We start from the raw sequence: 27,761 nt of genomic DNA on the forward strand, positions 1-27,761 counted from the left end.
GCTACTCAGGAGCTTGAGACAGGAGAATCGCTTGAACCCGGGAGGCAGAGCTTACAGTCAGCTGAGATCCTGCCACTGAGCAAGACTCTGTCTCAAAAATAAATAAATAAAATAAAACAAAATAACATAAAAACTAACATAAAACAGCATTTTGTAACTGCTGCTAATTAACAGTGTATTTTTAAAGCAACTCAGATCTCCGCTCCAGGGCTGAAGTCTTAAATGTAGCAATAATAAACTTTTTTTTTTTTTTAAGAGCTCTGTCACTCAGGCTGGAATGCAGTGGCACAATCACAGCTCACTGCAGCTTTGAACTCCCGGGCCCCAGCAATCCTCCTACCTTGGCTTTCCAAAACGCTGGGATTACAGGTGTCAGTCACCTCACTCAGCCTTCTCCCTTCTATTTACCTTCTCCCTTCTATTTTAGTTTGTTATTCTACCCTTTTAAGGGCTAGTAGAGATGGAGTTTCCCTATGTTGGCCTCTCGATCTTCTGACTTTGTGATCCTCCCGCCTCAGGCTCCCACGGTGCTGGGATTATAGGTGTGATCCACCACACCTGGCCCCACACAGAGACATTTTCTACCAGACACTGCAACTGTTGACCTACAACATGTAGCTCATGTACTTTGAACAGCATGTACTTTGTAGAAGTGAACAGTCCTGGAACGTGTCCACCTTGGTGTACAGTAGGCCTTAAAGCCTCACAGCACATGTGGTCTCTTTGTAGGTGAAGTGCGCACAGGGACCTACAGGCAGCTCTTCCACCCGGAGCAGCTGATCACTGACAAGGAAGATGCAGCCGGTAATTACTCCAGAGGACATTACACCATCGGCAAGGAGACCTGGTCCTGGACCAGATCCACAAACTGGTAAGGAGAAGGCTTCATGTGGACGTTGTCCTGTACGGGAGAACAGGCCATGGATGGTGAAGGGAAGGTCATTTTCGCAACACTTAGAGCAGCATCTTGAGTCCGACTGAGTCTGCAACGTCTTACTATGAAGTGTGCGTAGTGATTTGTGCATAGATCTGTATTGTCTGCTTTTCTTTGCTTCAAAGTGTGATGCGTGCTCGTTATGGATGGTCTGAATCCATATCAACACTCAGAGGCAAAGAGAAGTGGCCCTGGCTTGGTGGAGGTTGGTGGTGTGGCTCCCACAGGCATTGGCTCACGTTGTCTGGTTTCTCTCAGGCGGATCTGTGCACCGGACTGCAGGGCTTCCTCATCTTCCACAGCTTTGGGGGTGGCACTGGCTCTAGGTTCGTGTCTCTGCTCATGGAGTGGCTCTCGGTGGACTACGGGAAGAAGTCCAAGCTAGAGTTTGCCATTTCCCCAGCCCCCCAGGTCTCCACAGCAGTGGTGGAGCCCTACAGCTCCATCCTGACCACCTACATGACCCTAGAACATTCTGACTGTGCCTTCATGGTCCACGGCAAAGCCACCTATGGCATGTGGGTGCAACCTGGACATCGAGTGTCCCACATACACCAACCTCAGTCATCTGATTGGGCAGATCCCATCCATCACGGCCTCCCTGTGATTTGATGGGGCCCTGAATGTGGATCTGACAGAATTCCAAATCAACCTGGTGCCGTACCCCCATATCCACCTCCTCCTGGCCAACTATGCCCCAGTCATCTCAGCCAAGAAGGCCTAACCACAGCAGCTGTCTGTGGCCGAGATCACCAATGCCTGCTTTGAGCCAGCCAATCGGATGGTCGCTGTGATCCTCACCACGGCAAGTACATGGCCTACTGCATGTGGTACCGAGGGGATGTGGTCTCCAAAGATGTCAGTGCAGCTGTCGCCATCATCAAGGGCAAGCGCACTAACCAGTTTGTGGGTTGGTGTCCGACTGGATGTAAGGTAGGACTGGGTGAGGTGGAGTCCTTGTGCCGTCGGGAAGCAGCAGACCTGCAGAATAATGCTGCCTGTGAAGGCCCGCATCCTTTGCTTGTCTGGAACTGTCACCTGCCCCTGTTCCATGGGCTAGGCTCGTGGGCATCAATCAGTGAACCAGAGTGATAATTAATTCAGTGGTGTCTTTTGAACTTCCTTTGTGAGTCATCACACTATATATCTGTGGTGAAGTTTTTGTGTTTTTTTAAGAATAAGGTATTTTTTGGATGATTTTGGTGTCCCTTGCTTGGATAGCAGAATTTGTGTGGAAAAGATAGGTTGAACTTAGTAGAAATTTTATGGGCATTTTGGGGAATCATGTGGATGGTGTATGTATTTTAACTTGGGCACCGTTGTAAACTGCTCTCACTAAGTCCTACTTCATGTAAGTATGTCCACGTTGTGCCGACATATGTCATAGGTGGCTTCGTTGCTGACCATGAAGGCACAGTCAGAATGTCTGTAGAAATTATATCCAATGTAAATGTCCTTTGGAGTGTTTGATTTAAAGAGAGACTATCAAGAATCTTTTTGTGATGAAAACAGCACCAGCCGGGCGCGGTGGCTCAAGCCTGTAATCCCAGCACTTTGGGAGGCTGAGACGGGTGGATCACGAGGTCAGGAGATCGAGACCATCCTGGCTAACACGGTGAAATCCCGTCTCTACTAAAAAGTCCAAAAAACTAGCCAGGCGAGGTGGCGGGCGCCTGTAGTCCCAGCTACTCCGGAGGCTGAGGCAGGAGAATAGCGTAAACCCGGGCGGCGGAGCTTGCAGTGAGCTGAGATCCGGCCACTGCACTCCAACCTGGGCGACAGAGCAAGACTCCGTCTCAAAAAAAAAAAAAAAAAAAAAAAAAAAAAGAAAACAGCACCATCTTTATTTCTCTTTTGGGAAGCCTAGTAGTTTTGGCCTGTGTTTGCCTCAGACAGAAAATCTGTCCCCACCTTCCACTGACACATGGAAGAAAGCTTGTGGTCCCCTTTCAGCTTTTCCAGGAGTTGGTGACTAAATCCTGTCGCCTCTTCCTCTGTCAGACCTGCGGGTCCTCTGCTTTGCTTTCCCTGCCTCTTCTGGCTCAGACACCCACTGCCTCTGGGGAGACCACTGCAGTCAGCTCTGACTGGGAATTGCTACTCTGGGCTTCTCTTCCTCTCCTTCAGGGCTTAGCGTGGCTGCTGGACTAGCCACCTAATTTTGTAAGTAAGGTTTTGTCTGAACACGGTCACCACACCCCTTCATTGCAGATCGATTTTGCTGTCCAGCCTCAGAGTGGGGTAGGTGTGACAGAGCCCATGTGCCTGTAAGGCCTAGAATTTGTATGTTCTTGTCATTTATAGAACGGGTTTGTTGACCCCTGCTCTAGTTGACCCCATGCACTACTCAGGACGTGTTATTCCCAAGTTCTGAAACTTGGAATGCTTCCCTTTTGGTTCCCAGGTGTGGTGGCATGTCACTTCCCACTCAAGCAAGCACACGGACTACTCTTGCTGCTGCGGTAGCTTCATTCAAGTGATCTTTGACCTGTCACCTTTGCATATTTCACAGCGGCTTGTTTGGTGGGACAGCATGGGGTATGACCTATCCCGTGGTATCACAGTTGTGTACTCAGAATCTATCTGGGTGGAAAAAGTTTAGCTATGGAATTTCATGACTATCTTGTAAAACCCTCTGGAGTAAATAATCTATAAAGAGGACAGGCAGGGTACATTTTCAGAGGGAAGACAGTCTTCACCTGGGCACCTATCACATGTCACAGTTGCTAGGACACAGCCCTTCGGGCAGCTTGGTACCCTGCCAGGGTGGCCACCTCAAGGCTCCTTTCTCTTTATTCCTTGTCTGGAACCGTCACCCTGCCTGGCACAGAGAAGGGCTTAGTGAGGTTTGTGGGGTGAACTGAGCATTCTCCTGGTCACCTACAGGGTGTCTTCTGTGTGAGGAAAAGTAGCCACCATTTCTAGGTTTGTTGCAAGCTTCATGGACTGCTTTCTTTCCCTTCTCTGGCAGATGGGCATTAACTACCAGCCCCTGATGGTGGTCCCTGGGGGAAACCAGGCCAAGTTGCAATGGACCATGTGCATGCTAAGCAACATCACAGCCATCACTAAGGCCTAGGCCTGGCTGGACCATAAGTTTGGTCTCATGTATGCCAGGCAGGCCTTTGTGCACTGGTACATGGGGGAAGGCATGGCGGAGGGGGAGTCCTCTGAGGCTCAAAAGGACCTGGCAGCTCTGGGGGATTATGAAGAGGTGGGCGTGGATTCCGTGGAAGCGGAGGCTGAAGAAGGCGAAGAATAGCGAGGGGAGGGTGCGTTGGACTCTCTCCTGCCACCCCCACCATGGCTGCTTTCAAGCTGTTTGCAATTAAAGTTTCTCTACAAAACCAAGACCTCTGTGTGTCGTGCTGCTTGGCTCTGCCTACAGGAGCAGGTGGGACCCCAGAGCCTGCGTGGGCAGTCAGTGGGGTCCCAGTCTGCCCTGCTGGCATGGGGTTGGGGTGCAGTATGAGTGTATGTCCTTAAGGAGCTGCCATGGAAGTATTTCACCCGGGGAAACAGTGTTTCTCCAAGCTAAGCGTTCAGTGGATAGGTTTCCTCAATTCTAGGAAAGCTAAGTCAGGGTTTCAACCGAATTTGCACTTTCTGGGGCTTGTCTATTAATGGGATGTGCTGGCTAAAAAGAAGAGCCTAGAAGTAGAGTGTTTAAATCTGAGGTATGTGAATGGGGCTTGTCCATGAAATCCCTAAAGCTGTGGGTCAAATGTGTAAGGTCAGGACATTTTAGAAGGGGGAAGGAGTGTTCTGAGTTCTCCACAGTATTTGTGACCCACAGAAGGTCACAACACACCCATCCTGACCCCCACTGCTCCACGGTAACGTGGAAGGCAGCGTTTGCCCTCCAGGCACACACAGGGTCGCCTTGCCCCTCACCACTGTCAGCTGTCTTGGTAGAAAACCTCGCACTTCAAGTGAAGCGTGTTGACATCTGTTTATAGAAGACCTGGGAATCCAGGTATTTTTTCTCAGAACCAAAGTCAGCTCCGGGAAGTTGACTCACAGTGAAGTGACCTGGTTAGTTCAGCTGTGGCACAACCAGGACCTGCACAAAAACCTCATTGTAAGTTTGTGCCATAATATCATCAAAAAACAGCAGAGAACATATGACCCGGACCCTCTGCGTCTCAGAAAGGCTTATTATCAACTGAAGGAGACAACATGTAGCCTTTGCTGGGGACCGTGGTCTGACAAGTCTCTGGCCCATCCTAGGTGCTGCCCCGCATAGGGCTCTTCCCAGGCCTGCCCCATGTGGGCAGCCTGGTAGCGCTGGGCTGGCGGGGTGTCCCCTGGCTGGATCCTTTGCGGTCGCTGCATTTCAACAGGGCCACCGCTCCCCCGAGGGAGGTGCTGCCTTTGTTTCTCCCTGAGGAGACACAAAGCACAACCAATAGGAACGAGCGAGCCCTGTAACTGCAGCACCTACTGAATGAACTGTGCTCCTTGAGCAACATTTGTGTCTGCACATTTCCCTCAAAGCCACTTCAAGCTGAAGGCCCTGTATCAGTCCCGAGTCCTGAGGCTCAGAACCGCCAAAGGCAGGTCATGCCCCAGAAGCCTTTGGCCAGGGCTTTATTTAGGGAAGGGTAAGCGTGGCTGGTCCATACCTGGCCTGGACAAGGAACCTGGTCTGCCCTGATGGTGCCAGCAGCAGCAGGGACTTGCCACTTCACCCTCTAGGTGTGTTCACGCTGAACTGTACATCTGAGCTGCCTCAGACGGTGACAGGCAAGAAACACCGCAGTCACCAAGTACTGGAATCGGGTTTCCGACTTTGACTTTGGAAGTTCTCACGTTGTTTCCTACCGACCCCAGTGTTCTGCAAACAGTGGTCAAGTCTCTTGCTTTTAGGTTTAGCTACTGGATTTCATGACTGGGTTCCTGCTGTGGTCTGAATGCTTGTGTCCCTCTGACCACCAGAGAGTCTCAGATGAAGACCACTGGTTCAGATTTCCCTTGATTTGTAATTTGTTTACTCTTTTTTTGGGAAGACAGGAAGATCTGCAACCACACTTGGGCCAGAGCTTTATTTCGATGGATGGATTTCCCTGGGCTTGATGTTGTCGGCATCAGTAAGACTGAGAGGACCCTCCAGGGCACAAATGTGCCTGCATAGACGGTTTCCCGTGGGGTCACAGCCCCTGATGTGGAGTGCCTTGGCCAGGGCTCTCCTCTGCTCCAGCCTGGTCTGTCCCATGGGCTGTAACCAGGGCATGTGTCCCCCATTTTGTCCCCCCACCTTTTCCTTTGTCCTGGTCGAGAGTGTGCCTTGACTGCTCTGTGACCTGGTCAGCTGCATGTTCCCCCTGCAGGCTAGAACCCTAGCTGGGGCCTTGCTTCTTACCAGACACTGATAAACATGTTGTTTGTTGCCTGAAACACTGAAAGATCTGACATGTTGCTAAGCATGTGGAAACTGGCCCTGCCCCCAGCCAAATTCCTTGCACCCTCATATAAATTCCACACCCCACCCCCACACTGCAGCATGCCTAGGCAGAAACCTCCTTCCTGGCTGTCCCTCGTGAGGCCATACTGCAGCCCTGTGAGTATGGAAGTTCCCCTAACAAATGCTTTGGACTGACCACCCTGGCGTTAAATGCTTCTGCCTTGGGAATCCCACTGGCTCTCATCCCAACTGGCTCTCGGTCACCCAAGTGGAAGGTCTGGGGCAGTCCCTTGCGGGAGCTCTCCTGCCACCACTTTTGGGGTGACACCAGCTAAAAGTTCAGCCAACAGAACACCCAGCCTCAATCCTGGTTCTTCCCTGGCCTCTTACCAAGTTTAATCAAATAGCCGGCAACGGGAAACTGCGCTCTTGGAGAAAAGACGCAACCGGGTGTTTTAGGGATCCATCAGGACATTTCTGTTTCACCATTTGTCACCTTGAACAAGTGGAGGCTCCTGTGTCTGAGACGCCATGGATCTTGGCTACTCCAGAGGTCACTCCAGCTCCCTTTCCACGCCAATACTGAAAACAAAATTCTCCCCAAACCCCTGCAGGGATAGGACAACCCTCCTTGTGAGAGTTTCTGGGGAGCTCTTCCTCAGAGAATGAGATCTTTGCTGCTCGGTGAGTGGTGAAGGTTATGGTGGTGTCATGCTTGGAACTCTGTCAGCTTGGCACACTCCACTCAAGAAAGATAGAGTCAGGGTTGCCCAGAACCAAGGAGGGGCGCAGCCAGAAGCATGTGGTGGGTGAAGTTTGGCCACCTCAGTCTACCAGTGACTCCTGAAAAAGGCACAAGGCAGAGAATGGCCACCACGTATTTCCTTTGGTACAAACTGCCATTATTTTAGTCTCCACTAACTGGACCATCTCCCATGAGCAGATGGGCCCCACCACCCTGCAGCAGCTCCCACAATGGGCCAGCATCCTCCTCTGAGGCCACAGTCCCTCTGTGGGCCAGGCCAGACAGAGTCAGATCGTCTGTAGTCGTGGTGTTTAGGTGCCCACGTGCTCTCAGGGTGACTAACTCCCACCTCCCCACAGCACACGGCAGGGCAGCCTACAGATTTGGGCCTGACTCAGAGCTAGCTTCCCTTCAGCTTGGTGCCATCTGAGCTTCCTCTCTTCCCCTCAGTAATGACTCGGTCCCTTTTGGAAACAAGCATGAGAGGGAAACAGAAAGGAGGAAAGTTTTTTTTTTGTTTGTTTGTTTTTGAGATGGAGTCTTGCTCTGTCACCCAGGCTGGAGTACAGTGGTGTGATCTCGGCTCACTGCAAACTCCACCTCCCAGATTCACACCATTCTCCTGCCTCAGCCTCCCAAGTAGCTGGGACTACAGGCGCCGCCACCACACCCGGCTAAATTTTTTTGTATTTTTAGTAGAGATGGAGTTTCACTGTGTTAGCCAGGATGGCCTTGATCTCCTGACCTTATGATCCACCCACCTCAGCCTCCCAAAGTGCTGGGATTACAGGCGTGAGCCACAGTGCCTGGCCAATAAGGGTTTAAAAAAATTTTTTTTTCCTGGTTTTTAGAGACTGAGTATTTTTTTACTTTGTTTTGTTTTGTTTTGAGACGAGTCTTGCTCTGTCTCCCAGGCTGGAGTGCAGTGGCACCATCTTGGTTCACTACAAGCTCCGCCTCCCAGGTTCACGCCATTCTCCTGCCTCAGCCTCCCGAGTAGCTGGGACTACAGGTGCCCGCGACTGTGCCCGGCTAATTATTTTTTGTATTTTTGGTAGAGACGGGGTTTCACCATGGTCTCGATCTCCTGACCCCGTGATCTGCCTCCCTTGGCCTCTCAAAGTGTTGGGATTACAGGGTGAGCCACCGCGCCAGGCCTAGAGACTGAGTCTTGCTCTGTCACCTGAGCTGGAGTGCAGTGATGCAATCACAGTTCAGTGCAGCCTTGAAGTCATGGCCTCAAGCAGTAGTTGGGACTGCAAGCATGTGGCCACACCTGACTAATAATGCTTATCTTTAAATCTGACAGGGCTGACAAACCCTGGAAATATGAAATCAACATAACTTTAAGCCATAATGGATATTAAGAAAACAATTCTGGGAAATATGAAATAAACAGCCTTGTTGCTCACATACAAACATAAAAAAAAAAAAAAAGAAAGAAAGAAAGAAAAGAAAACAATTCTGGAGCCCTTCAACAATCATGTGCTCTTGGGGTTAGTGGGGAGCCCTGTTCAAGCCTCCCCACTTTATGAAGGACGAAGAGGCCCAGAAGAGAATGGCCTACAGTGTCTTGCAGTGGGAAAACCAGCTTTTTTAGCTCTGCTCCCTTGGGAGGGGCTACTGAGTCAGACGGGTTGGACAGTGGAGTTGAACCAAGTGTGGCTGCAGGTTGGGGTGACTGATACCCCCAGGCCTGGTCCCTGGAGGGTCCTCCTATGAACCAAAAATAGTCAATGTCCACTGAATGTTAAAACAGACTTCACGCTGTAATCCCAGTGGTTTGGGAGGCCGAGGCAGGAGGATCCCTTGAGGCCAAGAGTTCAAGACCAGCCTGGGCAAAAAAGTGAGACCCTATCTCTAAAAAGCACCCCCCGCCCCCCCAAAAAAAAGACAAACAAAAGCCGTGCGTGGTGGCCTGCACCTGTAGTTCCAGTTACTCAGGAGGCTGAGGTGGGAGGATCATTTGAGCCCAGGAGCTTGAGGCTGCAGTGAGCCATGATTGCACCACCGCAGGGAGGGAGGGAGGGATGGAGACTACCTCTAAAAAAAAAAATTAGATTAACAAAATTTAAAAATATAAAAATAAAAAAGCAACAAAACCAAAAACAGCCTGGCTCATTCTCTTCAAGGTCGGTGCTCCTGCTACTCTGAAACCAGCTGGTGGCCACTCCGCATTCTGTGAGCCCCTAACGAAGCAAACCCCAAAATGCAGCCGCCTGTCAGCCTCCCATGATGTGGGGAATCCCTGAAACTGCGGAGTGGGCCAGACCAAGGTGGGACGTCCTCTGCCATTTACCTTTGGTGTGGCCTATGCGAGCCTGGCTCCCTACCGTTTCCCATCTGGGCAGAGCTGGCTGGGGATTGAGGATCTGTCCCTTCTTGCTGGTCCCCAAGGGTGGCCTTTCTGGTTTTGCAGTGGCAGCGCGACCTTGCGGCGACATGGGCTGACCAACATTTGTGTTAGGAAGAAAAAAGGGCAGAGGTGAGGTGAGAGAACTGAGGGAAGGAAACCACCACTGGCCCTGCTTGAGAAGCAGCCGCAGCCAGGGCAGGCGGCATTAGTAGTGGTGTCTCACCGGGTGGGGGGCCCGGGGATTGCACAGCAGACCCGTTAGTCTGTGGCTCGCCTAATGCTCCCGTCGGACAGTGCTGCTCCAGCACATTCATGACACGCCTTCAGCAACCCCAAGCCAGGGGTGTGAGCCACACATGCAATTTTTTATTTATTTATATTTTTTGAGACGGAGTTTTGCTTTCGCTGTCCAGGCTGGAGTGCAATGGTGCAATCTCCACTCACCACAACCTCTGCCTCCCAGGCTCAAGCGATTCTCCTGCCTCACCCTCCCAAGTAGCTGGGACTACAGGCATGTGCCACCACGCCCGGCTAATTTTGTGTTTTTAGTAGAGACAGGGTTTCACCATGTTGGTCAGGCTGGTCTCAAACTCCCGACCTCAGGTGATCCACCAGCCTCAGCCTCCCAAAGTGCTGGGATTGCAGGCATCAGCCTACGCCCCCAGCCACAATTTAAAATTTTCTGGTAACCACTGGAAAATTAAATTTCTAGTGAAATTAATTCAAATAATATATTTCAAATAACCCAAAATATCCAACATATTATAATTTCAACATGTAATCAGTACATAAGTTATTCATGAAATGTTGCAATCACTTTTTTTTCTTTTTATTTAAATAGAGATGGGATTTCACCATATTTCCTAGGCCAGGCTCAAACTCCTGGACTCAAGTGATCCACCCACCTTAGCCTCCCGAAGTGCTGAAATTACAGGTATGAGCCACTGTGCCTGGACTGCATTCATTTTTGTTCTTTTGTTTGTAGAGACTGGATCTTGCTATGTTGCCCAGGCTGGTCTTGAACTCCTGGCCTCAAGTGATTCTCCTGCGTCTGCCTCCCAGTGTTGGGATTATAGCCGTGAGCCACCATGCCCTGTATTCACTTTTGTACCAGTCCCTTGGCACCTGCTGTGCATAACACGCAGTGCAGTGACCATGCCAGCCATATATAGCTCGTGGTTTCTGCATCAGGCAGCACAGCTCACGTGAGACTCACGGCTTCCACATAGCAAACGTCATCATCTTACATGCTCTGGACAACTTTTTTTTTTGAGACGGAGTTCACGGTCTGTTGCCCAGGCAGGAGTGCAGTGGTACGAACTCGGCTCACTGCAAGCTCTGCCTCCCGGGTTCCACCATTCTCCTGCCTCAGCCTCCCGAGTAGCTGGGACTATAGGCGCCCGCCACCATGCCCGGTTAATTTTTCTTTTTTTGTATTTTTTTTAAATAGAGACGGGGTTTCGCCGTGTTAGCCAGGATGGTCTGGATCTCGACCTTGTGATCCACCCGCCTCGGCCTCCCAAAGCGCTGGGATCACAGGCTTGAGCCACCGCTCCTGGCTCTGGACAACTTTTAAAAATGTGGTTTCCCTAAACTTAAAAGACCGCTTGACTGAATTTACTTTTCCCTCAATGACTCCAGACCCTCACCACGACAAGCATCACCCCCTGTTCTTCTGGGGTCTTCTGTTTCCCCCTCCCTGTGGGTATGAGTGAGCCTGTTGGTGGTGGTCCCTGCAGGCTCTCTGGATGGCTGGGGACAGGCATCCAGAGAAGCCTGGGCGCCTGCTGCAGTTCACAGAGGCAGGCTTGAGTGGGCCTGGCCCACGGCCTGGAGAACTCCACACCTGAGTCGTGTGTGAAATCCATGGCCTCCATGTCCCCCAGGTGGATCACTCTGACAACCCCTCCTTATGTTCTCCAGATTCTGCCATTACTGGGACAGCGGAGCTCTGTGTGTTCAGATGTTGCAACATGCGGGCATCAGACAGCTCTCGGTATCCCGTCTGCTGGCTCCACCTCTCACTCCGCAGCACACTCCTGGAGTGGCCCCATCTCTGCCCCACTCCCCTCCACCTTCTCCCCAGGTTCCCCTCTGTCCCCACGGGGCATCCCCCCAGGGCCTCTGTGCCCTCATATCCTGGCCTTCTGCTGCCCAGCCTACAGGACAGAGCCCTCAAAGAGCAAAGACCCTGAGGGGTCCAGCAGGCCAGGTCACTCCTGTCCTGGCGCTTTGGGCTTCCTCCCACTTCTCTTGGAGCCCCCCTTCACTCACATGGCACCCCTGATCCTTCTGGTCCCTCTATGCCCGTGTTCCCAGCGCCATGACTCCCGCATACATCTTTTTTTTTTTGCGATGGAGTCTCGCTCTGTCTCCCAGGCTGGAGTGCAGTGGCATGATCTCACCTCACTGCAACCTCCACCTCCCAGGTTCAAGTGATTCTCATGCCTCAGCCTCCCGAGTGGCTGGGATTATCCACAACACCTGGCTAATTTTTGTTTCTTTGTTTGTAGAGATGGGTTTTTGCCATGTTGGCCAGGCTGGTCTCTAACTCTAGACCTCAGGCCATCCACCCGCTTTGGTCTCCCAAAGTGCTGGGATTACAGGCATGAGCCACTGTGCCTGGCCCCTGAATACATCTTGACTGTGTCCTGCCATCTCCCTCCTCCCGCCCTGGGCCCACCAGCGCCTGGATAGCACTCTGCCTCACCCACCGCCTCCCACCACCCCAGCTCACACCTTCGGGGCCCTGTTGACCCCTCCTATCCCACCCTGTGTAACCCTTACTGCTCTCCTGCTCAGAAACCTCCTCCTGTCTCCTGATTTTTCTCGCCACCTCTCACTGGACCAAGTGTGACCATCTCACTTCCCCGCCACGCCCTCTGCACTAAGAGCTGGGCCCAGCACCCAGAATTCCTGACTGAGTGGCAATATCCCCTGGAATGACAAGGACTCTGTTCCCAGTTTCTTCTTCCCCTTGCAAACCTGTCCTTCAATTGCTCATCTCAGCCTGCAGTCTGTGCACTACCCCGGCCTGTCCCTCAGCCCCTTCCCACCTTCCCTTGGGACTGAGCTCTGGGTGGCAGTGAGGTGGGCGCTGTGGGGAGGAGCATACAGGAGGTGTGACCAGAGCCCCCTGGGCTCTCACAGGCCCCTGGTGCTGGGTCCCTGGTCTCATCACAGCTGGTGACATCTGGAAGGTGGCCCCAACTCAGGAGTGAGGCGGGCAAGGGGGCTGAGTGCTGGAGTGTGGCCAGGGGACCAGCACACAGCATCTGTGTGGTGCTGCCCAGGACGCTTGGGGAGGCCGGGAGCCTCTGTTTCAGCCTCCAGACTTCCTGTCGGGAGAGGGAATAACTTCTAAGAGGCCGAGGTGTTTGTCACGCCTGGGGCTGTGCTCTCCAGCACAGCACACCACCCCTCGGCCTGCTGTCCTCCCCTGAGGTGGGGGGAGTTCTTTACAGGGCACAAGTCTCACTCACCACAGTTCACCTCTGGGGTGTGGGGTATTGATCCTGTCCCCGGATGCCAGCCCAACTGTGGGCCATACCATGTCTCTAATAAACAGAGCCACAAATCGTGCCCTGTCGCTAAGCTGCAGGGCAGCGATGGCCTACATGGTCCTGCCCTTGCCACTTACAGGTTTTCCTGCCTCCTGGGGCCAGGCACTTTCCATGGAAACAAGGGAGAGCACCAACCCCCCGAGATAAGTCAATAAAAGTGACCTGAGAAAGAACAGGCAGCAAGAGAGGCGGAGGGAATGGGGCAGGGCTGGAGAGAAAGGTGAGTGCGTGGCAGCCAGGCTGTGAGGCAGAACCCGAGAGGCTGCAGGCCGAGGGCCCGAGGAAAAAGTGGGCCTCGCAGTGGGGCTACTGTTCCTGGCAGAGAGAATGGAGGCCTCTGGAGGTTACAGAGAGACACAAAGAGAACAGAGCATGGGGTCAGTACAGAGAGACACAAAGAGAACAGAGCATGGGGTCAGTGAGGCCAGTGCACAGTTGCCTGGGGCCTCTCAGGGCAGGGGGACTGGGTGCCCAGGCCCTGCCCCCATGGGGGCAGCCTGCTCTCCACCTCTTCTCAGGATACCTGTGTGGGTGTCCTCATGCTTCCAGGAAGGGAGCCAGTGCTGGGCGTCCTTCCAGTGGCCTGGGAGGTTCTGCTGCATTTCAGAGGGAGCCCTCAGGAGCAGAAGCAACACACAGGGAGGATGAGCAGGGACCAAGGCTCCACCATGACAAATGTCGGCCTCAGCATCTGCTGGTCAGCCCCAGTCACCATGCTGGACAGAGGAGGCCCTTCAGGCCCCATAGGCCTCTGCCCCCTGGGAGTTCTGCCTCTGACTCCCGTCCTGCAATCCTCAGAGGGAAGCTGGCCAGGGCTGGCAAAGCCCCTGCACAGGAACCTGGGCCCAGGTGGGGTACAGGCAGGGGGTGGCGGGAAGACCTCTGCCTGCCCTGCTTCCTGGGCACTTCCCTGGTGGCTGTAATGCCGTAAGACAGGGACCAAAACTGCTTTTTTTTTTTTTTAATTTTTAATTAAAAAAAATTTTTTTTTGAGAGGCGTCTGACTCTGTCACCCAGGCTGGAGTGTAATGGCATAATCTCAGCTCACTGTAACCTCCGTCTCCTGGGTTCAAGCGATTCTCTTGCCTCAGCCTCCAGAGTAGCTGAGATTACAAGCCTGCGCCACCACTCCCAGCTAATTTTTGTATTTTTAGTAGAGACACGGTTTTACCATTTTGGCTTCGCTGGTCTCCAACTCTTGACCTCAAATGATTCACCGGCCTCAGCTTTCCAAAATGCTGGGATTACAGGCGTGAGCCACCAATCCTGGCTCAAAACTGTCTTTTAAAAAAACCTTTTTTTTTGTGGGGGCCAGGCTCGGTGGCTCACGCCTGTAATCCCAGCACTTGGGGAGGCCAAGGCGAGTGGATCACGAGGTCAAGAGATCAAGACATCCTGGCCAACATGGTGAAACCCCGTCTCTGCTACAAATACAAAAATATTAGCTGGGCGTGGTGGCGGGTGCCTGCAGTCCCAGCTACTCGGGAGGCGGAGGTTGCAGCGAGCCAAGATCGCACCACTGCACTGCAGCCTGGCGACAGAGCGAGACTCCGTCTCAGCCTTCCCGCCTTGGCCTCCCAAAGTGCTGGGATTACAGGCGTAAGCCAACGCGCCTAGCCCAAAGTCTTCATTCCGCAAAGTGGTCTTGATTCCTGACTTGGTGGAAGGGAGGTATGAGTGAAGAGGCCGAGGAGCCCTTGCCGGCCTGGAGCATCCTGGGACACGCGCTCTGCGTCCACCTGGCCTGGACGTGCCTCCTAAGGATAGCAGCGAGGCCAGGGAGCAGAGCCCACGGATGGGTCCTGCAGGGGCTGGGCTGAGACCAACAGACAGGCATGATCATTCAGGGCCAAGCCGCCGCTGTGCCGCGCCTGCTCCTCCCCGCTCCGCCCCCCGCCCTTCCCCGGCCACTGGGGCAGGGATGACCGGCCCGGCTCTGACTCAGGGTCTCGGGCACGCTCGACGTGAGCAGAGACACGGCCGGCCCCAGAGTCCTGGGGTTCGCTCGCCAACCTCTGCCAGGCACACATCGACTTGAGCATCTGGAAGACGTCCAGGGGGCCATGTTCAACTTCAGCAGGTCCACCAGGGTCCTGGCAAGGACAGACGCCGGGCCGGTGAGCCCTGCCCGCCCGGCGCGGACCCGGGCCCCTCCCTGAAGACCCGACAAGGGCGAGAGGCTCTTGCCGACCAGCGAGCCCGGACTGACAGGGAGAGCACAGGTCGGGGCGTCGGGGGACGCGCGGCTGCCATCCGTCCAGCTCACTTGAACACCTCGGGGTCGATGGTGCCGCCCACCACCTCCGCCAGCTCTTACATGTCCATCTCCTCAGCGCTCAGCGCCTTCTTCCCCCGCAGTGAGAGCTTCTGCCCGGCAGCCTCCAGCCCCAGGGGCGCCGCGCGCCCCCGCCCAGGCACTGCGGCCCTGCGCCGGCGCTCCCCCCCCCCCCCCGTACCCCCTAGCAGTTGCGCCCTCCGCCCTCTCCCTGCAGCGCCGGTGCCCGGCCTCCCAGGCGGCAGTGGCTGACCGCAGGGGCCCACTCCTTGGTGGTCAGGGCCTAGGGAGGCCCTGGCCGAGCATTGGTCATACTCGCTTAGATGGCAGCACCCAGCCCAGTGCCAGGCATACATTGAACGCTCAGTAAAATTTGTCTGTTGCAAGAAAGCATACAATTGTCTTATCCGCGCCGGTGTCCCACTAGGGGGCGCTCCAAGGCGGCAGTAAGCGCCCTGCTTAGGCGCACGCTCACTCCTTGCCGGAGAAAAGGTGCTTGCACATAATGGTAAGGGAAGAGGACGCCACTACGCAGGCGCATTCAGTGGCGGCCCCCAGCCCCCACCCCCCGCCGCACTCCTCCCTCGCCACCTCCCCTCCGCCACCTGGCCGGCCTTCGCTTTGCACACGCGCCTTTTGATGTAGCCTCCTAAAGAGGCAGAGGCGCTTTTCCCGCGTGACGCCCCGCGCAGCTTGATGATGACATTTCGGCACCGGGTGGCCGAATAGCGGCTCCCAGCTCAGAGGCGGGCAACACTGTGGGTCCCACAGGTGTGTGGCGGGGGACGCGCGTGAGATGGTCCTGCGCCCCGGCGGCTTCCCCGAGCCCCGTTGGCCGTCTCCGTTCCTCCGCGAGTCCTGGGACTTGGCCTCCGCGAGTCCTGGGACTTGGGCCGGCTCCGGCCACTGTGCCCCGAGCGGGCGGGCTTGGGAGGGGAGGGCCGCAGTTGAGTCCTCATGGCGGCGCCCTTTGGCCATGCCTTTGTGCCACCTTCCCGCGCGGCTCCTACACTCTTGTTTCGGTAGGTGCTCCTTGAAGGTTAACATTCGCTGAAGGAATTGCGGGGAGGAGAGCTTCGTGTTGAAGTTGAGTCTTGGGCTCAACACGTGCTGTGGGAGGATGAGCGGGTGTGGGTCCCAACTTGACCCTTCACACTGGATGCTTGACTTCTCCAAGCCTCGGTTTCCTCATCTGTGATAGGAAGGTCCCGATTCCCAATTGACAGGACAATTGGGCTGCTGCTGCTGCTCAGGGGAGGTCTTGGCAGTGAAAGGATTTACTTGGAACGATTGGCGTTGCCTGAGGGCTGTCGCTCTCCGAGGAAACTCCAAAACGGGTTCTAAACGGGTTCTGAAGCAGCTCCTGACGAAAGTGTTGAAGAGGCGAGATGAAGCGGACGCTTGGTGCATGGCAGAGGGGTGTGGTGCAGGAGCGTGGCCATGGCAGGGTCAGAGAATGGCTGTAGGAGACACCGACCTCTCTTGGAAACTCCCGGGTCTGAATTTCCTCTCGGAAATTTCCCGGAAATTCCTCTGGGCCTCAGTCTTTCAATCGCTGCCTATGAAAGCTTCCTCTGAGCAGAGATGCTCTCACTTCGGAACAGAGAAAGCTCAGCACTTAAACAGTCTCCGATTTTGTGCTACTTTGATCATTTTGTAGTGCAGTGTTTTCTTGACTGAGTGCGTCAGGAGTGAAGCGTTTTAGCTTCACTGAACTTGACAAGCAGGTTAAAACCTGAGAGGTGTTCTTATTGCCAGTGGCAGAGATTCCTGTCTCCTCTCACCCCTCCCAACTGCCTAGGCGGCCTCCCTACACCCAGCCTCTCTTCCTCCACAGACTGCCAGGTGCCACCCCTGTGCCTTGTGCAGCGGGCAGAGCTGGGCCGTGAAAGCTGTCACTAGCCCACCAGTGGGACTTGGGAGACTTCCTCTCTGCGCAGTCTAGGTCTCAGCCGTTTTCATTTCTGACCTGGGTGGGCGGAGAGGTAGGAATCTGGAGCGCTGATCTGGAGCGCTGATCTTGATGGTTCATTCATTCAAAGGCTCCCTTGGTGGAGCTTGCACTTCCCCTCCATTCATTATGTAGACGACAGATTTACATAGAGTACATCTGGCTTTACTTTTAAGAGGCTTTCTCTTTCTTCTCACTAAACAACATAACCCAACAGTATGGAGGGGATTTGCCCTCATCCCAGATCTGTGAGGCCGTCTTTGTATTTGAATATTGGTTCTGCTATTTACTAGCTGGGTGGGGGTAAGTGACTTATTCCCTTTCTGCCTCTCCCTCATCTGTACTGACCTGCACTTTGTTACATCTATATTTGAAGATGGTTTTTCTATTCTTGTTTGACAAATTTAGCAGCTTAAACCAGTACCCGTTTATTATATCATAGTTACGTAGTCTGAAGTCCAGGCAGGCCTGGCTGTGCATCACAAGGCTGGAATCAAGGTGTTGGCAGCTTTGCTCTTACCTGGAAGCTCTAGGGAAGAAGCTGCTTCCAGGCTTATTTAGGTGGCTGGCAGAATCCAGTTGCTTGGAGTTGTAGAACTAAGGTCTCTGTTTCCTTGCTGGCTGGGGACGGCTGTGTAACTTAAGGTCCACTAACTTAGGACTCTAAGTGTATCTGCAGAATGCCTTCACAACAGTACCCAGATGAGTATTTGACTGAAGAACCAGGGGACAGGAATCTTGGGCGGCTATCTTTAGAATTCTGCCTACCACTGAAGATGAAATGAGGAAATATATGGAGAGTCCTTAGAGCTCTCCTGCTCCTTAGAGCAGAGTATGTCCTGGCGTACAGCAAGTGCCGTACAAGCATTACCAAGGATTCATCACCACAAACTTGGCTCTGAAGCTGCTCACTGTGGACTACATGAAAATGGTGTTTCTATAAAACATGGGAACTGCTAGTCAGGTACAGTGACTCATGCCTGCAATCCTAGCACTTGGGAGGCTGAGGCGGGAGGATTGCTTGAGCCTAGGAGTTCGAGATCAGCCTAGGGAACACAGCAACACCTCATCTCTACACAAACACACACACACACATACAATTAGCTGGGCATGGTGGCATGCACTTGTAGTCCCAGTTACTAAGGAGGCTGAGGTGGGAGAATCGCTTCAGCCCAGGTTGAGGCTACAGTGAGCCACGATCATGCCATTGCATTGCAGCTACTTGGGAGGCTGAGGCAGGAAGATCACGTGAGCCCAGGAGTTTGAGGTTGCAGTGAGCTGAGATCATGCCACTGCATTCTAGACTGGGTAACAGAGCAAGACTCTGTCTCTAAAAAAAATAAAAATAAAAAATACAACATGGGAATTGGCAGTATGGTGTGTGTGTTGAGTTACACAAATGTTTTCCTGGGCATTGTGAAACTATCTAATATTTTGTTAGGGATAGGTACAGTGGCTTACACCAGTACTCCCAGCACTTTGGGAGGCTGAGGTGGGAGGATTGCCTGAGGCCAGAATTCTAAACCAGCCTGGGCAACATAGTGAGACCCCATCTCTACAAAAACAGAAAATTTGCCGGGTGTGTTGGTTTACACTTGTAGTCCTAGCTGCTCAGGAGGCTGAGGTGGGAGGATCGCTTGAGCCCAGGAGTTTGAGGTTACAGTGAGCTATGATTGTGCCGCCGTACTCTAGCCTGGGTGACAGAGTGAGACCTTGTCTCTGAAAAATAAAAAGATTGTTGTGTTGTAGACGTCGAGATTTCATCTTTGTTTTTCCACAGTGGCCACTTTCGACTCTCCACTGGAGGCTGCTACAGCGTTTCCTCACCTGCAGCAGCCCAGCTTTCTACTGGTAAATATCAGCTGCCCGTGTGAGTGTCAGTGTGGCCATAGTTCTATAGCTGAGGTGCTTGACTGTTGTTTCTACTGACCTGAAGCTCTCCAGTGGTGGTTTTTTAGGGGCATGTGATGGAAATAACACCAGACTCAGGGTTAGACTCCTTCAACTTGACTTTGCCTCCTTATTACTGAAGGACCTTGGATTTACTCAACCTCAAGCTCTGGTTTTCTCATACAAGACTGGTTCATTCAAATGTTATTTTCCTTCCTTCCCAAGGGTATGAGCAGAAAGTGAGAAGGATGTAGCTCAGAATGTTCATGACCTGTAAATCCTTATGCATACATGAAGCTGTTCTAGTAATCATAACTATCATCAGTGAAAAATGGAGAGGCACTGCTGTGCTGGGGGCAGCTAGGTTTGCACTTTAAGTATTAAACATGATGCTGAGAACTGGGTGCCTGTAGTTAAGGCTACTCGGGGGACTGAGGTAAGGAGGGTCACTTGAGCCCAGGAGTTTGAGACCAGTCTGAGCAACATAGTGAGACCCTGTCTATACAAAATATAAAAAAAGTTAGTCAGGCATGATGGCACATGCCTATAGTCCAAGCTACCTGGGCGGCTGAGACAGGAAGATCATTTGAGCCCTGGAGGTTGAGGTTGCAGTGAGCCATGATGGAGCCACTGCACTTCAGCCTGGACCACGGAGCTATACGCTGACTCAAAACAAAACAATTTTCTCTCTCACTCTTTCATTTTCCCTTAGTCATCCCTGCCCTGATGTGTCTCTTCCTCTCTCCTAACTGCACTCTGGAAAGCACAGCCATGGTTGCAGAGCTGTGTTTGGTCTGGGCCCTGCTCATCTCCCAGGTTCCCACACCTGGCACAGTTCATGCTACAGGTAGACAGGCAATCACAGTATGCAGTGAATGCAATCTGGCTTTACTTTTTTTTTTTTTGAGACAGAGTCTCACTCTGTCACCCAGGTTGGAGTGCAGTGGCGCAATCTCGGCTCACTGCAACGCCCGCCTCCCAGGTTCAAGCGATCCTCCTGCCTCAGCCTCCCGAGTAGCTGGGATTACAGGCATGCACTGCTACACCCAGCTAATTTTTATATTTTTTTTAAGTAGAGATGGAGTTTCACCGTGTTGGCCAGGCTAGTCTTGAACTCCTGACTTCAAGTGATCCGCCTGACTCGGCCTCCCAGAGTGCTGGGATTACAGGCGTGAGTCACTGTGCCCAGCCTTGGCTTTACTTTTAAAAGACTTTCTCTTTTCACTAAACAACTTTACATCATCAAATAACCCATTTATCAATTAGAGGGTTTTTTTGTTTGTTTTTTCAAATGGAGTCTTCCTCTGTCGCCGGGACTGGAGTGCAGTGGCGCCATCTCGGCTCACTGCAAGCTCCGCCTCCCAGGTTCACGCCATTCTCCTGCCTCAGCTTCCTGAGTAGCTGGGACTACAGGTGCACGCCACCATGCCCAGCTAATTTTTTTGTATTTTTAGTAGAGACTGGGTTTCACCGTGTTAGCCAGGATGGTCTCGATTTCCTGACCTTGTGATCTGCCTGCCTCGGCCTCCCAAAGGTGTTTTTTTTGAGAAGGAGTCTCGCTCTGTCGCCCAGGCTGGAATGCAGTGGCGCGATCTCGGCTCACTGCAACCTCCACCTCCCAGGTTCAAGCCATTCTCCTGCCTCAGCCTCCCAAGTAGCTGGGACTACAGGCATGAGTCACCATGCCTGGCTAGTTTTTGTATTTTTAGTAGAGATGGGCCAGGATGGTCTTGATCTCCTGACCTTGCGATCTGCCTGCCTTGGCCTCCCAAAGTGTTGGGATTACAGGCGTAAGCCACCATGCCCGGCCCACTTAGAGGTTTTTAATTTTATGCAGAAATCAATTTTTTCCTATTGCACCTTTAAATAAAAACTTCCTTGTTGGTGGCAATCAAAGAGTTGTTGCCTGGGTATGAGGGGAGGGTCTGGAAAGGAGGGAGTCTGAAAAGATACAAGAGGGAACTTTCTAGGGGACAGAAATACTCTATATTGACTGTGGTGCTGGTTACACAGGTGTAGACATTTGTTAAAACTCAAACTGTACACTTAGATCTATGCATTTTATATGTAATTATGCTTTTTTTTTTTTTTTTAAATTTTAACAGCTCTCTGTTCCATCGCAGCCCATAGTAAATTGAACTTGGCTGATGAGGGCTCGATCCAGGGTCTGTACTGAGATACATCTAGAGCCCCAGTCACCCTGGGACAGGCCTTGGAGGAGCTGCTCTCCCTTCCCTTCCCCCATCCCTCTGATGAGAGTCACTCACAGGGATGGTGCTAAAAGAGGTGGGGCTGTCTGCTTAAAGTACTGATTTGCTTTCTTTCATCTCTGCACCCTTTCATCTCTGCATCTCTGCAGGAAAACATACATCCTGCACAGAAAATGCCATCTCACACTTTGTAGCACATTGTAGTCATGTCCAGTAGGTTCACTCTAGGCAGAGCACACCCACTGCTGTGATGAGATACAGGGCGTTTTGTTATTTAATTTTTCCTCAGTAACCAACATGCTCAATTTCTCAGCCAAGGAGAGCTTAGATCAAACCTCAGCATAGGTGCTAATACACTTCACAGTTTAAGACGCAAAGCTCATGTACAAACCTGCCCACCATGCACAGGTATCCCAGAACTTAAAATAAAAGTCAAAGAAAAAAAAATATATAGATTTTATAAAAAGACAATTTGTTTCAAAACTCAAATATGAATCAGCCATATGTCTATTGCCAATAATATTGTCTATGTGTGTATTTGCCTGTATAAATAATACTCTGAATGTGTTTAAAAAAAAAAAAAAGAAGCAACAAAGCTCTTCTGGTGAGTCACTGTCACACCGCCTAGGTGGTCCTAGGGCCGCTGAAGGAGCCTGACCTCTCCCGTGGTCTTGGCAGTACTGCCCTATGAGGCCAAGGCAAGTCTGTGGAGAGGGCGCTGGAGATGGAGGCTTGTAAGTAAAGGCTGCACCGTGCCATGGGCCTCTCCAGCTGCACTCGATATGGCCTGCCCTCCTTCCTAACGCAAAGCCAGTCACACAACCACACAAGTGTCAATGGTGAGCAAGCTACAAATCTTAAGCACAGCAGTTATTTAACCCTCCTTGCATTTTTTTTTAGAAAAGCCCAGAAGATGCCAAAATTCAGTTAACATACAGATTTTTAAAAACTACATCTGTAAGAAACTTTTTGTCCCCACGATATTCAGGGTAATCACCAGTCACAAGCTTTTGGTATTTTTTCCCTTTCTTTATTCTGTCTTTCAGATTTTCTCTATCAAGAGGTCTCCAGCCTGGGGCAGTGGCACGTGCCTGTAGTCTCAGCTCCTCAGGAGTCTGAGGCAGGACGATCCCTTCAGTCAAAGAGTTCAAGGCCAGCCTGGGCAACATGGTGAGACCCTTTCTCAAAAAATAAAAAAAAGAAAGATAAGAAAAAAGACTTTCCAAATGATACTAATTACCTCATCCCCAAATCAACATATAGGTCCATAAAAAGGTGAAATGGGAGCTGTTAGTGTTTGACAATTTAGGCAAAGTTAACATGAAGTTCCCCTTACCTCACAAAAAGCACCTCTTCTATTTGATTATTTCTAAGTCATCTTGATGAAGCTGCATTTCTTTCACCATTCCTTTAAAGGGTTTAGCTATAAATAAAAAAGTAAAATTAGGCTCGGCGTGGTGGCTCACACCTGTAATCCCAGCACTTTGGGAGGCTGAGGTGGGTGGATCACCTGAGGTCAGGAGTTCAAGATCAGCCTAACCAATATGGTGAAACCCCGTCTCTACTAAAAATATAAAAATTAGCCGGGTGTGGTGGCGTGCTCCCAGCCACTCAGGAGGCTGAGACAGGAGAATCGCTTGAACCTGGGAGGTGGAGGTTGCAGTGAGCTGAGATCATGCCACTGCACTCCACCCTGGGCAACAGAGTGAGATTCTATCTTAAAAAAAAAAAAAAAAAGTAAAATCAACAATTTAGTCTAATCAGTCTTATCAACTATACAAAAATTTGGGCTGTTGTACTAAGTGATATTTTTTAAAAAAGTTTACTTTTAAAAATAATATCTGTAAAGTTTTGGGAAGTGATTAACACGGATGTTTATAATGAACAAATATGGTCATGCACCGGATAACATTGTCTCAGCCATTGATAGACCACATATACAATAGTGGTCTCATAAGATTATAATGCTGTATTTTTACTGTACCTTTTCTATGTTTAGATAAACAAATACTTACCATTGTGCTACAACTGCCTACAGTATTCAGCACAGTCACATGCTGTGCAGATTTGTGGTCTAGGAGCAACAGTCTGTACCATAGAGCCTAGGTGTGCAGCAGGCTTTGCCATCTGGGTTTCTGAAGTACACTCTGTAATGTTTGGACAATGACAAAAATCACGTAACAATGCTTTTCCCAGCAGGTGTCCCCATCGTGAAGCAACACATAACAGTATACTTCAATATGTATTATAGCAAATACCATCACTACAGACATCTGGTCAAAGCCAAGGTTCGCCTATTGAGAGAGCAACTGATGGGCACACTCCAGTGTGCTGCTTAGCGCCAGCTGTAGCCCATGTGCAGGATAACGTGTGCATGAGGTGGGTGAGTCCTGAGCTCCACTTGTCCACACAGCAGGAGCCACTGGGCAGCTGGGGGCACACAAGACATTCTCCAAGACAATGCTGGTCTTAAAAGTACCAGAGGTTGGCCGGGCGCAGTGGCTCATGCTTGTAATCCCAGCACTTTGAGAGGCCAAGGCGAGTGGATCACTTGAGGCCAGGAGTTTTGAGGCCAGCCTGGCCAACATGGTGAGACCCCATCTCTACCAAAAATACAAAAAAATTAGCTGGGCGTGGTGGCATGCACCTGTAGTCCCAACTACTTGAGAGGCTGAGGCAGGAGAATTGCTTGAACCTGGGAGGTGGAGGTTACAGTGAGCCAAGATCACACCATTGCACTCCAATCCAGCCTGGGCAACAAGAGCGAAACTCCATCTCAAAAAAAGTGCCGGAGGTCTCCCTGGACTCTCACAGCAGTCCCGGATAAGCCCTGTGGCATTTGTGACAATAATGTCCTCTGATCAGGCAGTTTACACTGCTCTTCCTGTCCACATTGACTCTTTTGAGAGTAATTGTTAGTTACATTTTACAGATGAGAAAACTGAGCCAGGTTGCTGTGGACAGTGTACCAGGTTGAATACTGTCCCCAACAAAATTCATGTCCACTTGGAATCTGTGACTGACCTTATTTGGAAATAGGGTCTTTACAGGTGTAAGCAAGTTAAGATAAGGGCACAGGGTAGAATAGGGTGGCCCTAACTCCAACACTGGTGTCCTTCTAAAAAGAGAGAACTTAGGCAGAGAGACAGGGGAATAAACAGCCATGTGGAGATGGAGGCAGAGACTGGAGTAATGCAGCCACACACCAAGGAGCACCAAGCATCGCTAGCAGCCCCAGAAGCTGAGAGGCATGGAAGGATCCCCTGAGCCTGTGAGGGAGGTGGCCCAGCTGATGCCCTAACTTTGGACTTCTGGCCTCCAGAGCTGGGAGAGAAAAATCTGTTGTTTAAGCCCCCCAGTTTGTGGCAGTTGGTTACAGCAGCCCTGGGAAGCTCCTAGAGAGAGGTTAGGTCATCTCTTCCCAGAAAGACAGAGTGAGAGGCAGGGCAGGACTCAAACCCACGCCATCCAACTCCAGAAGCAGCACTTTCTTGACCGCCGTGCACCCTGCCACAGTCTGGCATCCATGTGGTCAGTTACTTCTCTTACACTTGTCCATATTTTCACCTTTAAGCCAAAATCCATGTTTTATGCTCATTTTAATTTTATCTGCCTTTTTCAAATTCTCCATTACTATGGTTTTGCTAAAGGTTACTGTTGGGGGAAACTGGGCAAAACGTACAGGGATCTCTCTGTATTATTTCTTACTATTGCATGAGTGTCTTCAATTAGCTTCCAAAAACATGCCATCTGACATTTCCTGGGCTTCTTTCTCACTGAGTTCCGTATCATTAATCTAACAAATTCTTTATTTTTTTTCCTCAAATAGTTGCTCAATACCACTAAGGTTTGATCTCCATAAGTAACAATAGAGAGAGGGACAGAAGGTTCCTGGGACCTGTCAGGTAGTGAGTTACGGACCGTGGCCCCACACTCACTGTAAATACCCATTGGCACAGAGATCAGAGAACAGAACAAACAAGGCCTGAATTATTTAAAACAAACAAACAAACAAACAAAAAAAACAAAAAACGGCCAGCTAAAGAAAACACTTGAGCTGGAACTTAACAGGTCATCTGTAGTTCATCTTTATTTCTTTTCTTTTCTTTTTTTAAATTTATTTTTGTTTTTGAGATGGAGTCTCACTCTTTTGCCCAGGCTGTAGTGAGTGCAGTGGCACAATCTTGGTTCACTGTAACCTCCGCCTCCCAGGTTCAAGCAATTATCTTGCCTAAGCCTCCCGCGTAGCTGGAACTACAGGTGTGCACCACCATGCCTGGCTAATTTTTGTACTTTTAGTAGAGACAGAGTTTCACCATGTTGGCCAGGCTGGTCTTGAATTCCTGACCTGAAGAGATCTGCCCGCCTCGGGATTATAGGCGTGAGCCACCTTGCCTGGCCTATGATACCTTTTATTTTAAATGCAGCTTCAAAAGGTAAATAATTGAAGCTTTGTTTTATTTCCCCTTTAAATAACTTGAATTTTTTTCTTTAAAAATTTGTGTATTTGTGGCTGGGCACAGTGGCTCACGCCTGTAATCCGAGCACAGTGCAGGGGGCTGAGGCGGGCAGATCACAAGGTTGAGAGATTGAGACCATCCTGGCCAACATGGTGAAACCCTATCTGTACTAAAAATACAAAAATTAGCTGGGCATGGTGGCTTGCGCCTGTAGTCCAGCTACTCGGGAGGCTGAGGCAGGAGTATGGCTTGAACCCGGGAGGCGGAGGTTGCAGTGAGCCGAGATCATGCCACTGCACCCCAGCCTGGAAAGCAAAGCCTCTCTCCAAAACAAAAAAAAAAAAAAAAAAGAAAAAATTATGTATTTGTATGTCCCCATTGAGTTAAGTGGTAGGATAAATGTATGTTGTTAAAAGTAGTTTCTCAGAATTCTATTAAGCAGTGAAAGACAAGATCCAGTCATGCAAGTGTTACAAAAAATACTGTGTATAGATTAGTACATCACATAGGGTTTGGTACATACCTAAATTCATGCTTCTATTTCACTGTTATTTGAAACATTGTTATACCATGTTAAACAGGGAAATTACAATTTAATTTCACGGGGGTGGGGCAATGCATGGAATTTTTTTTTTTTTTTGAGACAGTCTCTCGCTCTGTCACCAGGTTGGAGCGCAATGGCGCAATCTCAGCTCACTGCAACCTCCGTCTCCCTGGTTCACGTGATTCTCCTGCCTCAGCCTCCCGAGTAGCTGGGCCTATAGGCGCGTGCCACTATGCCTGGCTAAGTTTTGTATTTTTAGTAGAGACAGGGTTTCACCATGATGTCCAGGATGGTCTCGATCTCTTAACCTCATGATCCACCCGCCTCGGCCTCCCAAAGTGCTGGGATTACAGGTGTGAGCCACCGCGCCCGGCCCAAAAATTTTACGTATTTGTTTCACATTCACTACCTTAAAAAAAAAAAACTAGTTATTTGTCACTGAAAACATTTAAAACGTTGAAATTGCGTTTTCAAGTATATTTGATGCTAATGCTGTCATCATTTGCACTTGATTCACTAATAACACATCTAAGTAGTTTTAATAGTTTTGTTATCTGGCTGGGCGCAGTGGCTCACACCTGTAATCCTGGCGCTTTGGGAGGCCGAGGTAGGCTGATCACTTGAGGCCAGGAGTTCAAGACTAGCCTGGCCAACGTGGTGGGACCCTGTCTCTACTAAAAATATAAAAATTAGCCTGGCATGGTGGTACATACTTGTAATCCCAGCTACTTGGGAGGCTGAGGCAGGAGAATTACTTGAACCCAGGAGGCAGGGGTTGCAGTCACTGGAGATCACGCGAGACTCTGTCTCAAAGAAAAAAAAATAGTTTTGTTATCTATTTATCTATTTGGAAAATGTTTTGGAGTTGTGAATTATTTCTCCTCTTTTTCTTCTAGAGTTACACAAATCCAAGCGCCTTTGTTGTGGTGTGGAGAAAAGTGTCATAATTTTATGTTTATCTTACCTTCTCAACTCTCTCTGGGGGTACTTTGCAAATAATTGAGTCCAAACAGAAGTACTAAATGACTTATGAACTCTATGCTTAGTAAATATATTAAACCTGAATAACTTAAAATGTGCATTTTTAATAGAAAATTTGATTTTAATTTAGAATTGTGTCTTTTAGTGTAATTTTCTTTTTTTTTCTGTCGCCCAGGCTGGAGTGCAGTGGCCGGATCTCAGCTCACTGCAAGCCCCGCCTCCCGGGTTTACGCCATTCTCCTGCCTCAGCCTCCGAGTAGCTGGGACTACAGGCGCCCGCCACCTCGCCCGGCTAGTTTTTTGTATTTTTTTAGTAGAGACGGGCTTTCACCGTGTTAGCCAGGATGGTCTCGATCTCCTGACCTCGTGATCCGCCCGTCTCGGCCTCCCAAAGTGCTGGGATTACAGGCTTGAGCCACTGTGCCCGGCCTTTAGTGTAATTTTCATA

The 27,761-nt window shown here is 50.7% G+C and overlaps 1 long non-coding RNA gene and 2 pseudogenes across 3 annotated transcripts; 2 read left to right on the forward strand and 1 right to left on the reverse strand.

Moving 5' to 3' along the window:
- The first annotated feature begins 737 nt into the window (after positions 1-737).
- LOC111525444 lies at positions 738-4,196 on the forward strand (annotated as a pseudogene).
- A 964-nt stretch (positions 4,197-5,160) lies between these two features.
- Positions 5,161-15,781, reverse strand: LOC111525440 (annotated as a pseudogene).
- Positions 15,782-16,163: 382 nt separating this feature from the next.
- Positions 16,164-27,465, forward strand: LOC111525442. Of its 3 annotated transcripts, none has more exons than XR_004228630.1 (5): positions 16,164-16,299; positions 17,908-18,192; positions 19,009-19,079; positions 22,375-22,498; positions 23,528-23,857. It is a non-coding gene; the product is annotated as an uncharacterized LOC111525442 (long non-coding RNA). The 3 variants fall into 3 exon arrangements; XR_002726110.3 differs by lacking the exon at positions 16,164-16,299 and adding an exon at positions 27,229-27,465 and having other exon boundaries at positions 16,306-18,192; positions 23,528-23,707; XR_002726109.3 differs by lacking the exon at positions 16,164-16,299 and having other exon boundaries at positions 16,306-18,192.
- The last annotated feature ends 296 nt before the right edge of the window (positions 27,466-27,761 follow it).

This window comes from Piliocolobus tephrosceles, chromosome 19, assembly GCF_002776525.5.
Source record: "Piliocolobus tephrosceles isolate RC106 chromosome 19, ASM277652v3, whole genome shotgun sequence".
Taxonomy (NCBI): Eukaryota; Metazoa; Chordata; class Mammalia; order Primates; family Cercopithecidae; genus Piliocolobus; species Piliocolobus tephrosceles.